This window comes from Syngnathus acus, chromosome 20 (genome assembly GCF_901709675.1).
Source record: "Syngnathus acus chromosome 20, fSynAcu1.2, whole genome shotgun sequence".
Classification (NCBI taxonomy): domain Eukaryota; kingdom Metazoa; phylum Chordata; class Actinopteri; order Syngnathiformes; family Syngnathidae; genus Syngnathus; species Syngnathus acus.
This window is the reverse complement of record NC_051104.1, coordinates 375,001-389,570: the sequence shown is the minus strand read 5'-3', so window position 1 is coordinate 389,570 and position 14,570 is coordinate 375,001.

The window sequence follows — 14,570 nt, the reverse complement described above, 5'->3', positions numbered from 1 at the left end:
GCGGCTCGCGAGCCGCGGGTTGGCCACCCCTGCAGTATAGGCTTCACAACAAACTGATGAATAACTAGCTTTCAAATCATAAACTAGTAAAAACTGTTCAAATATTTTGAAAAATTGATTTTGCACAGTTTGTCTTTGGGGGCCACATAAAATGACATGGTGGACCGTATCTGGCCCCCGAGCTTCTAGTTTGACACCGGTGTCCTAAAAAGACAAGAGACAATAGGTAAGTGTTAGGTTTTTTCGCTGACCGAACAAATTTCAAGAGAAGAGCAACAGCAAACAAACCACAAGTGAGACAGAATATTAAGTCTTTTCTCGCGAGGAGTGCAGTACAGATAGCTTCACAACAATCTCACTACACTAAATATCTGTATGCACTCCCGCTCTTTTTATTGGGATTTGCCCTACCCACAAATCGTGAGACAAAAGCCCCTAAAAGAGGAGGGGGAACGCATGTGGGCTTTGCCTCGTAAGGAAGAAATCACTAGGTGTTTACATACTGATAAGAACATGTGGGAAGAGGAATTTGAGTGGCCTGGATAGAGAAGAAAACCTTTGACCTCTAGTCAAAACATAGCAAGGGATGCTTTACGACATTGTGTAGAATGGGACAAGCTAGGTTATTTATTACTGGATACATACATTCCGACATAATCTTACGATCAAGATAGTTTGGAAAACCCTGACAATGATGGTCACTTGTAGGTTCATCTGAGGTGCAAGACAGCAATGAGGCATGTTGTTTAACAAAGTGGTCTTTGTTAAAAAGGAACTGTCTCGGTAGATGTCTTCTTTTTGCTGAGTTGTCAGCTGGTCCTGTCTGACCCAGCTGTAACCTCTCTCCTGACCCAGCCGTAACTTTTCTCTTCTGTGGTACATCATAAAAACAGCAAGGCCAAACAGCAAGCATATATTGCAGTAATATTGCGGTAAAGCATTGATTAGAGAACGCATGATAACATATATATATATATACATTTTTCTAACAATTCCCTCCTCTTTATCATAAGTTCTCAGAGACCATCTTATCACCTAAAAGTGGCCACTTCAAAAAGATTTTCAGCCGTAGGATCACAAGTATGAGCACAAATAAGTTTACACCAAGAAAGGATAAACGTTGCGATATTATCATTCGGAAACACCCAGATCTGGGAAGAAGTCTGTAAACCCAAGTGCAAAAATTCCATCATCATCATCGTTATCATCAACATGCTGGCGTTCAGACATTAGGCATACCCCGGCCATCTTGTCTTCCATGGGCGATATTGCTGTAGTGATGAGACGATTAAACAGAGCACGGAGACATGGAATACAACAACAACCACACAAGGTGAGTATAGCAGTAATTGAGGACACAAGGGCTTTATACTTCCCAAAAGCAGTCATCCACTTGTTGTGCTCTTTCATCCTCGTTTTGAGGGATTGCAAGCTTGCAATCGCCTTCGTCAGGCTCCCATCAGGGGCGGTGTCGTTCTGGATGAAGGTGCAGCATTGTTCTCTGAACATTGCGCAGACCCTTCCTTTCTCAGACGACAACATAACAAGAGCATTGCGGTTCTGGATTGACATTAGGGAAGGCGTGGCTAGCTGTCCGTGCACTGCCTCAAGTCCCGCTTGTGTCCGTTTGCCCAATTTCTGCATGTTGCAATGGTTGTAATTTATCATGTCGACGTTTTTGTTCATCGTACACCACCAGCAAATGGAAGACTCCCATCCTGCTACAATTTGGTCAATTAATTCTTATTAATCAGTAACTCCTCTGGGGACTCTGATTGCATCAATTTCAGTCAGATCATCGTCGACTCTCAAATTTAAAGACATTTTGTTTGTTTGTTTTTCCAGCTTTTTCCCAGATCTTGGCATGTTGATACATATACAATTTAGCTTGACTACATTCTCTGAAAGCAATGGCTTCTTTTTTCTTTTTTCAATGGATATTACTATATAGAATGCTCTGTCACACATTTCACAATCAGTAGATGTGACAGATGTCACACAATCTTTGGTCAATGGCAACGATACAACATAAAGAATCGGTCGCAAATCCATACATATGACATATTCACTTTTTGTTTCTGTCTTTGCAGCTTGTTTTGCCATTAGCAATCAATTGTTTCGTTTTTCAGCAACTCTTATAGTTACCTGAAACAAATTATCCACATTCGTTTTAGATATAATCATCCCATTCTTTAACATCTACAGCGGTTGTTGACAAAGTACACATATAAACATCATATTTTCATTGCAGTCCAGATCCGACACAGCAGATCATCCTGCAAAAGTCAAATTGATCTTTTAAATTGCTACAATGCAGCATTGTTTTTTGGGAGTGATCAATATAAGTTGTTCACTCATCTCTCCCCTACTCATTATGACTTAGTTCCCACAAATACCATATTGCTGAAGTTAACAAAATGGCAACAAAGATAGCCACCTTACATGCAATAACGTCATTGTTCCATTTTCTTGTTCCCGGCATTTCTGAGGCTTCCTTTGGGTCACTTTTTCCGATTGAACGTTACCTCAAAAGAAATTACCCTTTTGTAATTTGCTAGGACCACCTCAACTGACCTTTCTGCTATTTTAATGGCAGTTGATGTAATTATCAATATTCAATGTGGCCCTTCCCCCTTGGAAGAACACCAGTGTTTCGTTTTCAATGCTCTTAATGAGAACGTGCTTTGTTCTTTTTGCCTTTAAAATATTAATTATAAATATAAAATGTAAATGCCAAATTTGAATCATCCTTAGTATCCCACTTGGTTTTGAAACATGGTAATCTATATTGTCGCCCAAACAATTTTTCATACGGGGTTAAACCCACAGTACTTGTAATATTTATGTACAGTTTGACCAGGTGTAAACATTTTGTCCATGATCTTCCACTTTTTTCCATGCACATTTTCACACTTTATACCAGTCCTGTCATGAGAATTAATTTCCGAAATCCCATATCTCGGTATTATTTCTTTACATAACGTTTTTTTTCCACTGTTAAGGCATTCAGTGTTTTTGTTGAAGCCAATTCAAACCATTTTGAGAATGCATCTATTATGACCAGGCATTATAACCCTGTGGATTGTGTTTAGCACATGTTAAACAAACTCCACAAAAATTTTGTTTTATAAATGTTTTGAATATGAATCAAATCCATATGTTGTATAAAGCTGAATGAACTGCCCCACTATCCCTCCTCTTGAGCCATGTGACACACACCATGGCTCAATATTGCTGCCCATTTATATAGGCTTTTTGTAGGATAGGTCAGTCTTCTGGTCATTTATAGATACCATTCTCCACTCTTGCCCCTCTTTTCGTCCATAATCGAATTTCAGTCTATGGACTTTGTCGCTGCACATCTTTAAAAACGTTTCAGTAATTTAATCTGCTTCTTGTGTGTACAAAATTTGAAGCGTCTTTTGCACTACAGCTATGCGGTTCCGTCCGCAAGCTTGTTACCTCTTGGCACCTTATCAGTCTCATGTGTGCCCTGCACACGTGCATATAGCTATTTTTCGTGGCAATTGGACTGCTTCCACAACTAGCTTAGTTGTAGTTCCTTGTAGTTTCCTTTCAATCATTCTCTCATTGTTTATCACAAGAATCTTAGCAATTTGAATGAAAATCAAAATGTATGTTTTATTTTACTCAATTGTATGATTTAGAGCAGTGGTTCCCAAACTTTTGCAGGCTGGCGCCCCCTTTGGCTCCCCAGTGAATTCCTAGCGCCCCCCCCAAGGCACATATGGAAACAAGTGTCTTGACCTGAATTAATTGATCGTCGATAAAAAAAAATTCTGTGCGGCTTGGCGGCCCGGTACCAAGTGACCCACGGACCGGTACCGGTCCGCGGCCCGGTGGTTGGGGACCACTGCCCTAACCAGCTCAACACAACACGGCGCGTTCTGGCGAGTCCCCAATTTCATGTTGACTTGAACTCAAGATGATGTTGACCGCCAGAGTGCGGTTTTTATTATAGATACAATTCTGAACATTACAAGCTTGAAATTATAAACCTGAGCTTTTGCTTTTGTAGTCTATGCTGTCGGATCTGACTGGGCCAGAGCGGCGTGTTGTGTACAAATCGACTGCCGCCCCTTTCTTCCTCGCCGCCCCCCCAGATCTTTCCACCGCCCCCAGGGGGGCGGTACCGCCCACTTTGGGAACCACTGATTTAGAGCATCCATATGTAGTAAAGTGTTGTATTACTACATATGATTTCATCTTCATTTAATTTGACACACCTTTCAAAATGCTTCTCAGTGTCCCAGTGCTCACATGCTTTGCGTGTGTAACTGGTTGTCTCAACCCGTGTTCCACATCCTAATCTTTTCTCCCTCAAGGTGTCAAACCAATTAAGATAAAAAGATAAAAACCAACAAAATAACCGCCAGTAAATTAATATAATAGTCAATTGTTGTTGTTTCTTAACTTTAACTAACTCAATCACTCTCTTATTCTCAAATGTAAAAACTTGTGTAGTCTTGACACAACCAATCGACTATTTCTTCTAAATTTAGCTTTGAAATGTTGTTATTTAATAATTTTGCTTCATCCAATTCCAGAAAGCAAGTTCTTTCCATCTCTCAAATTTTGTTTCATCAGGGCTAGGCATTAATGCAGTGTGGACCAGTTTCTGCCCACAAAAAATTGCTTGCCTTTCTTTTCTTCTTATTTTCACAAAATTGCTTTTGTTTTGCGGTGCAAATCAGATAGACTACAGTCTAGCAAATTCTTTTGTGCACCTACATTAGCCAATTTTAACACATAACACTGACAGCACACAGACAACACAAAAACAACAGAGACACAGCTCACAAACAATACCAACAAACAACGCTGCGCCAACGTCATCCTCTGTTTTGACGTTTTGGTTATACTCCTTTTCTCATCAGTGCCTATTATCCTTCATGCAAATATTGTCACATCTTTCTTAAGCATCACCCTGCTTCAAATATTCAAACATTCTCTGAGAAACTCGCACTTTCCCTGCGTCGCCCGCAGCCATAGCACCCCTCGTGCGAGGGGGGGCGCAGCATCAATGTTGATTGGTCACAGGCTGGCCATTTCCTGCAACAACCATGATGCCGGCCCACCGCCCACACGAGCATAGCAAAGGCCCACGCGCACAGCCCCGCCCCGCGACAACGCGCGAGCGCAGGCACGCTTATCAGTCTCACCCTCTCAAAGGGCAGGCCAGCTTTGCTGTTGCGCCCTTTGTCATGTTCACATTCGACATCTTTCAATGTCTTCTACACAACATTTGTTGTCATTTGTCCACACCCTCAGCTACGGCCCTCAAGCGAGGCCGCGCTGATGTCGTTTCATCATCTTCCTGCCTATGCAACAACAAGCTCTCTTTGGATTTTTCTTCACTTCCCTTATTCTTCAATTTTTCTTTCATAGAACACACATCTCACTCACACACACACTCATATACACACCCACTCATGAGGATCCTCTGCGCGCACACGCACACACACCAACACAAAAGGATGACGCACAACATACGTATAAGACCACATAGATCCCACTAAGAACACCTTTTTGCTCGTCTTACTTGTCAGATTTATTCTTTATTTTACTTCTAGAAGCTATTTGTAATTCTTTTCCATTTATTTAGCCAATTTTAACTTCAGTGTTTCTTTATCTTACTTTATCCCTTTAACACAAATATCTCCTGTATATTTAAGCTAATTTCTCTTTAATTTTGGCAGCCAGGTTCCCACTTCATTACATGGAAACCTGATTTGATTTGGTTTTGGCCTAATCATAACTGTCTTTGTTAATTTGTGCAGTCACGTGCCATGTGACCGTTTTCTCCGCAATTCCAGCATTCTATTGGAGGTTGCACAACTCCTCTCCCACGGCCTCTAAAGCCTCCTCTGTTAGACATTGCTCGCCCTCTCTGGCCTTTCTGTCCTCTGCCTGCATTTTGGTAAAAAGTGTCACTATCCTGGTCTACCAGAAAAGTGTCTTTTGAAGCTTTCATTTGTTTTCGTTTTTGTTTGTCTATTACTACTTTTTCCGCATGGAGGGCGTGATTTATGTATTTCTCCAAAGTTCCGGTGTTCATGCCCATATAATGTTTGATCACCCAGCCTTGTATTGCTGGTCTGGACCCTGCGTGGATGGCATTTTTTAATTGCTGTTGATAAGCACCTTGAGGCGCATTATCTTCCACCAGTCCACTGTGTGTTTTAAACACTTTTGTCATGCGCACTCGATACTCAACAAAGGTTTCATTATCATTTTGCTTTGTTCTCCCTATTTCTGTATAATTTGCTCTGATTTCCTTTGACCAATCCATTTCTAGCGGGCTTTTCTGCCTAGTGGCCCTGTCCATCAACCCATAAGGAGGAGGTGATTCCTCAATTTTGCGTGTGTCATGTATTTGCGGATACAACTTCGCTATGATCTTTAGTTTTGAATTTGTAGCATGTGTTTTCTCTTCCCGCTCTTGTACTTCTTCTAGTTCTCCCTCAAATTTATATTTTTTAACCCATTTATCGAAATCTTTTTTAAGTCGGTCGGGATCCTGCCTTTCAATTATTTTCCAATCTTTGCATTGTAGTTCATGTCGGGGTAGGGACTTTCGCTTACTATCTAAATTTCCCATGGTTTATTTTTCTAAATTTTGGAGTTGGTAGTTTGAATGGCACCTACAGTGTCCTAAAACCAACTTTATTCACAGGACAGTGGTTAAAAGTTCGATGTGTGGTAAGTCTCCTTTCACCTCCCCGAAGGGAGCGGAGAGTTTTTGCCTCTGCACCCACACAAAGCCACTGTTTACAATCCTGTGTGTTTATATAGAGGAGCGCTCAAATGAGATCACTCTCAGTCAAACCGTACACAAGCATACCACGCGCGATTTTTAATAACAGAGGAGTCCGCACTCCCGCTGCGGAATTTAACTAACAAAGTTAGGGGGCTCCACACCGCCCCTGCGGAATTTAACTGTTTCTGATTGCACTTGATAGGGTCTAGAATTCTCAAGGTCTTTAAGTGACTTCTTGTCACTGCTCGTTGTAAGTGACCTCGTCACTGCTCATTCATTAGGTGACCTCTTGTCACCGCTCATCCATTTCTTTTTAGTAGAATTAATATTCCTACTCACGGTCTGCTGATTCTCCTCCTCGGATAGCCTCGTCAACCCTCCCGGTGTCCAGCCGGACTGATCGAGACAGTCCCGTCAAAGGGCTTTTGTTTACCTCGGCCGAGGATTTTCGCCTGCGTCGAAGAGTCCGCTGGAACCGCCAGGTGTGTCGAGACCCCGGAACGAGCCCCCAATTACTGTTAGGTTTTTTCGCTGACCGAACAAATTTCAAGAGAAGAGCAACAGCAAACAAACCACAAGTGAGACAGAATATTAAGTCTTTTCTCGCGAGGAGTGCAGTACAGATAGCTTCACAACAATCTCACTACACTAAATATCTGTATGCACTCCCGCTCTTTTTATTGGGATTTGCCCTACCCACAAATCGTGAGACAAAAGCCCCTAAAAGAGGAGGGGGAACGCATGTGGGCTTTGCCTCGTAAGGAAGAAATCACTAGGTGTTTACATACTGATAAGAACATGTGGGAAGAGGAATTTGAGTGGCCTGGATAGAGAAGAAAACCTTTGACCTCTAGTCAAAACATAGCAAGGGATGCTTTACGACATTGTGTAGAATGGGACAAGCTAGGTTATTTATTACTGGATACATACATTCCGACATAATCTTACGATCAAGATAGTTTGGAAAACCCTGACAATGATGGTCACTTGTAGGTTCATCTGAGGTGCAAGACAGCAATGAGGCATGTTGTTTAACAAAGTGGTCTTTGTTAAAAAGGAACTGTCTCGGTAGATGTCTTCTTTTTGCTGAGTTGTCAGCTGGTCCTGTCTGACCCAGCTGTAACCTCTCTCCTGACCCAGCCGTAACTTTTCTCTTCTGTGGTACATCATAAAAACAGCAAGGCCAAACAGCAAGCATATATTGCAGTAATATTGCGGTAAAGCATTGATTAGAGAACGCATGATAACATATATATATATATACATTTTTCTAACAGTAAGCTTGACAGCAGGCCATAAATGTGGAAGGCTGCTTCACTTCCTGTTTTCAAGTACTTTTAACTCACATAAATCAAATTGGATTTATTTTTGGCTCAGCACCAGATCCTGCACCTTCATCGCCTTTTCACACTTTGCATGGCTAAATTTTAATTAGCGAACATTTGAAGTGTGTTCCCGTCAGTGCATTTCACAGTCACAATTCTGCCTCAAACACAAAGCTTCTACCTCACTAATATTTTCACCGACCGGCACCCACCAAGGGTTTGATGGATTTCAGGCAAGGGTGACACATTTGCACCGCCAACCCACACGCCACCGTTTCCAATTTCCGCTAACATGCAGTTTTTTTTCTCGCAGCTCCTAAGATTCATTCACACCGGCCCAGTCCTAGTTGGGAGTGTTTGAGTCAAAAATGTTTTGTTATGATTCAACCGCAATTCTGAAAAATGGACCGTATTTAACACACGACCTTATCGTGAACCCAGTCTGCTATTTTAGGTTTGGGCAATTTTCATAGGTCCAATTGCTTTCTCATCTTGCTCACTATTTGGAGATGAAAAATGTTTGGGAAAGTATTAATGTAGCGCCAGCAAGCTCATTTTATCTTGCAAATGGGAGAAGATGGAAAGGCGAGATGAAAAATTACTTTTTTTGTGAATGGGAGGGGGGGGGGGGGGTTAATAGCTCATCGCTAAAAAATCTATGTTTGCTAGCAGAGGGTGCAGAAAAATGCTAACTGCTGCCATTTGCTTTAATGTTGTTACACTGCAATCAACAATTGCTTTAATAAAATACACAACACTTACAATGGACTAAAATACACACATTTTATATTCAAATAGTGATTTTTTTTGGCCTAAAAAGAAAAACTCACCCCCCCCTGCGGAGTAGCTAAAGCTGTTCCAAATGAAAGAATCTTCTCATGGTAGCGGGCAGTGCGCCAAGCACAATGTCTGTTGGCATGCCTTGCATTAAGGATTCTGCCTGTTCTTTTTCTTCCTTCTTGTCATGTTTGACACACTAAAAAACAAAGAGCAGCTTCCATCAAGGCTGGCTAAAGAGCTCTTCAAATGTAGCAGTTAACCTTAGACAAATGATATCGAGACAATAGAAAACGAGCAAAGAAAGCAAAAAATACACTGAGGTGAAAAGTGAAAAGCAAATACTAACATAACAATACAAAGACTTGCTGAGTCATCAAGTCGTACTACAGATGTTTTCATAGCTGTACATCCATTTGCTGCTGGGCTCGACTCCAGCACGGACGGACATCAATTTTCTATTTGTCCTTATTATGCTCATTGGTGAACAGAAGCGAACCTCGCTAACGTCGGACACAGAGAAGCTTCCGCGCTAGCATTTGTGCCTACAGACAGGTTCCTCTTACGATAGACGCCGTTGCTGCTGTTTGCTATTGCGCAATCCCGTCATTAACCTTCAATCACAGCTATCTGATGGCCAAAGCTACAGAGCAGCAACTCATTTGCTTAATAGCAGACACTATCTCTGCGGGGAGTGAGTGTGCGTATCCGTCGCTTATTAAGCCAAGCAATGGGGTGAAGAGAAAGATGGCAGGTTGCTGGCAAAAGCAGCCCCTCGTAGTAATACGCTCAATAAAAACATCAAACTTATGTCCCCCTTTGCTTCAAAATCTGTAGACAGATTGAAGCGTTGGTTGAGTGACAGTCGGCCGGCTAATAAGTCGTATGCTATCTGAAGGCAGCAGATGGCAAGAACGAGTCTTGGGGGGGGGGTATTTGTCAGCGGCGGGATTAGACATGAGTCATTGGTTCGATCTGCCTGTGGTATCTGATGAATTGATGTGTCGCGGTGAAGGTAGCAGCAATTAGCAATCACGCACGCACGCGGTTGGACCGCTCTCATCTTCCGTGCCGCCATCGTAAAATGCGCGTCTACTGATTGGCTTATTCACAAACGCCGGAGGTTGGTGTCTCTGCTTTGAACATGCCATTTTGTTTTTGGCATGGATTACTGCTCTCTCCGCGACCCGAGTTTTTGTTTACGTCCCGCTTTCTTGCAGGGTAGCTGAGTCAGTCATTGAGTGAGATCAACGGCATCACATCACCGATCAGTGTGTAAGCACATTTAGCAACCATTTTTTCCCCCTTTGCTTTCAGTTCATTTACAAGGCCAGATGTGAAAATATTTTTTTATTAAATATTATTTTTTAGTCTGTAACTATATTTTAAAAAAACTATTTATAGTTCAATTTTGATTTGTAAAGTACATTATGTGATGTACATTTCGAGGTTATACATAGAAAGCAGTATCTTAGACAACACACTCGCTTTCACATTAGCGGGGGAAAGGAAATCAGCCATATAATTACAATTGACATGATTGGAAACGATTGCAATAATGTCCTTCCAAGCAGGCATAAAAGCCAAGTGGAGACAAAATGAGTGGAAGTGGGTGAGGCTGTGGTGTGGGGGAGTTTTTTTTCTTTCACTTGGGCCAGCTAAGCAGCAATTGCTCGGCACAGTTGAGCAGTGGAGATAAGCCACAAAGCAGACGCCTGCATATCAAGTGCTTCAAGCGCCATCATTGCCTTATTTCCAATAGCTGACTCGGTCCTGATTTGCCCAAAGGCGTTTTGTGTTGCGTTTTGTCGGTGGACAGTCGGTGTCTAAATGCTGTCAGGATTAGGCCGTGTTTGAAAACACTAAAAAAAAAGGAAGTGTTTCGGAAAGGGGTCACGCTGGTTATTACATTGGAGCGGCGCTTGTGATGGGAGACGTGCAGCAGGCATCGATCATGTGTGGCCTTGGCAACCGCCACAGCTATTGGAGACGCTTTGAAAATACTCGCCGGCGCTTTGACTGATAACTATGATCGAAAAGTGCTGATGGAAAACTAAAATGCAGCAGAATCCCTCTCGATAACTTCTGATCGGATCGCACTATAACAAACGATGGCAATGACGATGCGAGCACCACTGATATCGGGGCTGCCGAGTCAGCACATGCTAATGCCAGATAAATGGCACGTCGTTATCGATTTGAAGAGACACCCGTCTAATCAATTCTCGCTGCAGGAATTAATAAATGTGCCAATCTACAGTATTCCCACAGATACCTGCATCGAGGATTCTTGTCGTCGTGATCAGATCCAGTCATCTAGAATGTGTCAAAAAAATACTGTAGCATGCTAGCTAATGCCGTCCATTTGTTATTTGAACCTGTTCCAGATTTGACGGTAAAACAACGTTGGAGGTTGCTTTTTCTGTCGATGTGCCCAAACTCTAAGTTCTTTAGATTCCGCCTCATTTCTAAGCTACATCTCATTTTCTCACTCATTAGCTTGAAAATCGGTTAAGAATATTTTGGTAAAAATGTAGCCGATATGTTTCATTGCGCGTCGTGGCTTGGGTCGCTACCTGTCATTTCAACCACGTGAGATGCCGTGGCCTGTTGCTCACCCTCGAAAGCTTTCAGACTTTGTTGCTCTTCCGGGAATTTAAAATGACGCGCCTATGACAGAATGCAGTTTTCCCTTTGCGGTTTTGCAATCAAGTCATCCTTTTCCCGGACGACCCGACCCATGTGCTGTCGGAGCTTCTCAATCTCATGCAGGAAGTACGCAGACATTTCCATATTGTGCCACTGCATGCTCTCCAGCTCGGTTTTGAATTGGGTCGCCATGTCGTCCATGTGCCAGCGCATGTTCTCCCACTGGGTCTGGAATTGGTCGGCGGTCTCCTGCTCTCGGTAGGCCCACCACTTCTGCCACTCGGCATTTATGGCCGCCGCTATGTTGTTGGAGTCGTCCTCGAAAGTCAGGATGAGCTGCTCGTACGCGTCCATCCACGACTTGCTGACGAACACGGTGACCGTCTCGGCGTCGCTCAAGGCGTGAAGAAGCGAGTTCACCTCTTCTTCATTTTCCTTGAGTTTTTGTTCCAGGATATTCTCGTGTACACGGCGCTCCGTCGGTGCAGCGCCTCCGTCTGCTTGAGCAGTGCCGCCACAGCAGCCATTTTGTGGCTCAACAGGTTGTTGGGCCTGAAAGACACAATAACTTCAACTAAATAGGACAAACATTCCTCAACAATAAAAGATATCTTACGTTCTCAGTGAGTCATACAACTAATTTAACAAAATTCAGCCATGAAGACGTTAGCCATGTACCGTTTTTTTCCGTGTATAATGCGCAAAATTTAACTAATTTATTGTCCTAAAATCTGGGGTGCGCATTATACATGGGTACAAATTTTTTGAAATTTTATTTTTTTTGAATTTTTTTTTATTTTATTTTTTTTTAAGAAAATCATGGTACAACAAAACCAACAACAGGACTGACCGACAATAGTGTGTTTGTACTGTGCTCTGGTCATTTCGTCAAAGAAGGGATAATAGTCCTCTTCTCTTCTTGACTGACAATGAATGTGATAGTTTAATACAATCAGCAAATAACAAAATGCGTATTACAGGTAATATTTTATTTCACAACACTTTGCCTTGTTCCTTTCGTCTCTGCTGTTCACTTCAAACACGCTCCATACGAACGCAATGCTCTCGTATCAGACGCTTGCTCGATCACCTGCTCGTTTGCTGTCACAATGTACCCTACACAAATCCGAAACATTTGTTGCGGCTCCGAGTCACGAGGGGCAAGTTTTGGTTTCCAAGGGTGTTTTTATTCCTCTTCAACGTCTCTCCCATACAGAGCCGCCTTTTTCACATGTCCGCACGTCACTTTCCTCTCTTTTCATCTGATCGCGGTGGTGCCTTTACGGGCAGTCGGAGAAATCAACGCCAACAAAAAAAAATACATCCAGCCTAGTTAAGACCATACCAAAGACTATAAAAATGGGACCCATTGCCTCCCTGCGTGTGTGACGATCATTGGGACTTAAAAAAAAATAAAATAATAAATAAAAATTGGGTGCGTATTATACATGGGTACAGGCTTTTTTCCAGCATCAACATGCCATTTTTAGGGTGCGTATTATACATGGGGGCGCATTATACACGGAAAAAAACGGTACTTTATAAAGGGATCAAGGTATTATCTAATAATTTCAGCTGCTTCGTTAGCGTAGAAAATATTTCAGCTGTACAATAATGCAATGCGACCACAAATATTACCTTCCTGATATTCACTTCAATTTGTTTATTAGTGTCTTTATAATTAATAAATTGAAAAAATACAAATACAATACAAATAAAAATAACTCACCCTGAGTCAATAATGCAATGCAACCACAAATATTACCATCCTGATATTCACTTCAATATATCTTTATAATTGATAAATTACAAAAATACAAATAAAAAACACCCTGAGTGGATGGTCCTCTTCCTCTTTTATAAAATTCCCTTTCTCGAGGCTCACTTTTTCCACCTCATCCATTTTGTGGTTCACAAAAGCAAATAAACTTTTGGTGTTGAAGAAAGTCTAGCGAGAGTTTAGCAGATGCGCCAGCCGGAGTTTCCTGCCTCACTCTGATGACTCATTTCAATGAAATCAAATGAACCGAGCACAATTGACACGACTGATGTCATAGTCTCAAAGGAAGAAAGACATAAGGCTCTACATCCCATAATAAACATGGCCACTGCTCAAAATATGAAGGCAAATCTTTTTTTTTTATAACACTTCTTGTATAGGACCACTTTGACTTGCCATGTCACTTTTTTTTCTCAGCTTGGGGAAAATGTATTATTTGTTACCGTGGCAACCGATTTGACACGCTGGTTCTAAACCTTGCATCAGGCTTTTTGATGGCTGTCAGATGGTTATTTATTTATTGTGATATGGAACCCACACTGCTATTAAGATCCAAAGTACGGCGCTTAATTTTGTCATTCAACTTTCATCAAGGAGTTTTTCCCTCATCATCTCGTTTATCACATCTTCACGTGATGCTTCATTGGTGTGGAGCCGTGTCTGTCATTTCACTGCCGTGCCTCGTCAGCCAGCGTGAGTGACAGTGGAATCGGAGAGGATTAAACTCTTCCCTCACCCTGCGTCGTCTTAGATAGTTTTGCAATCCGGGTGAGATGCGCTGTGATGTCACATGCTCTCAAATATCACCGTATGTTGCCATACCATTATCTCCAGCCTCTGCCTCCAATTGGTTTCCATGGTAACATTGTTCGACTCCTTACCCACATCCAAATTTTATTTAAGGATTCACTAGATAGAATTTCAAAGATGCATTATGAAAATTTTTTATATTATTCAATTTTATTATTATATATTTTTTTATTATATAGTATATAAAAATGTATTATTATTATTATTATTATTATTTGGCAGCAATCAATATCAGTGACAGGAGAAGAGAAATTTTGCAGCCCCAGGTGTTGAAGGTTATCGCCGAGTCCGTCTGGCAACATTTTCCACCGCCAGATACGTCTAAATGTTTGTGTTCAGAACCGTGCTGCATTCAACATCTGTCAAATCTCCTCCCGAGATAGTTTTGCACATCTGCACGTTGCAACACCTCAGGGATTTCCTGACAGTCATTTGCAAGGTGCCTTTT